Raw genomic sequence first — 1,615 nt, forward strand, 5'->3', positions numbered from 1 at the left:
AGTCATCACAGTCATCACATTCATGGCTATGGAAGCAGCTTGTTGTTGCTGTTTGAGGTGAGGTGGAAGGCCATGTTTTTTATAGCAAGTGTCAACAAGATGCCCAGTCTTGTGGCAATAAGAACAAATTCGAGGAGCTCCTTTTCCTCCTCTTCCACCTCTACCTCTGCTTATTCTTTCTCTATCCCGAGAGATAAAATTCTAAGTAGTGAAGGCAGTAGAATCGTTGGCTTGAGCAGCAGATAAGAGAGCTTTCGAGCTAAATGTTTCACAAGTTCCTAGATGTCTTTCTTGTTGCATAAGTAATGAAAATGCATCACTGAAGGAAGCACACTATATATCTATTTTACTGGTAAGTTCTAACAACACTGAGTCCACATGAACAAGAATCATCACAAAAAATGCAAGTAGAAATAGGTGTAAAATTATCTAAATCTTTCCATATAGTCTTCAATTTAGTAAAATAGAATGTGATACTAAATTCACTTAGTTTGAGGGAGTACAATTCTTCTTCTAGTTCGGCCACTTTGAATACATCACCTTGGTAGTAGCGATGTCGCAAATATTTTCACATATTAGCCGCATTGTTATTCCATATCAGGCTCTGCAAGATTTCGCTACTCAAAGAGGACTGGATCCAAGAAACAATGAAGGTGTTGCATTTTTTTCCATGATGCAAAGCTAACATCAGAGGATGGGGGTTTGGGGAAGCTGCCATCAACGAAGCACAATTTGTTCTTCCTTTTGAAAGCCAGAGTCATCGCTCGTGACCATGCATGATAATTGTGAGGTGTAAGAGTAACCGTTACGATTGAAGTTTCAGGATTTTCGTCTGAGTGTAAAAAGGGACTAGAAGAATCATGAACAAACTTGTCGCTTGAGCAAAATTGTATACTGGAGAATTGAGAGATGAATCTCATGAAATTGTGAAAATTGAAATTTGAGAAGGTAGAATTCGAGTCACTGTTATTGGATTCTGAATTCACCATTGATGATGGATCTTGATTGTTCATCATTTTTTAAAGAATAAGGGTTTCATTCTAATTGATTGTAAGATTTGGATGAATCAAAAGAAGTTGGATGAATCGAAATTTATCACAAATGTTCATTGTACTATGTTGAATTTTAGGGAGATCGTGATCAAAATTAAAGAAATGAGAAAATAAGAGAAAAAAAAAATAGAAATCCTGAATTATAAATGTGAAGAAGGAGAACTTAGTTATAATAAAAAAAATAAAAATGATAAATTTCACTGAATGCATATTAAGTGTTCTACTTATATATCAGAGCTGGTGCAAACTCAATTCTCTCCAAAATAATTAACTAAACTACCAATAAAAATACGTAATACCTACTAACATTATTATCAACACATTTTTAATCTAATCAACGACATACAGTATGCTGTATAACAAAATTCCAAATAAAAAGCAACTTACGATTCTGAACAAAAAAGTTGTAATAATGCTATAAGTTTACCTAAATTATAGATACAGCCTATGGCATAGCCAAGTGTAAGGTCACCTCAAAATTAAGATGCAAATTTTTTTTTATTTTTTATTTAAAAATAAACAATAAATGACCTCGAGAGTAAGGCCAAGGAGAACCTTACAAC

The sequence above is a fragment of the Arachis ipaensis genome, chromosome B06, assembly GCF_000816755.2.
Source record: "Arachis ipaensis cultivar K30076 chromosome B06, Araip1.1, whole genome shotgun sequence".
NCBI classification, from domain to species: Eukaryota; Viridiplantae; Streptophyta; class Magnoliopsida; order Fabales; family Fabaceae; genus Arachis; species Arachis ipaensis.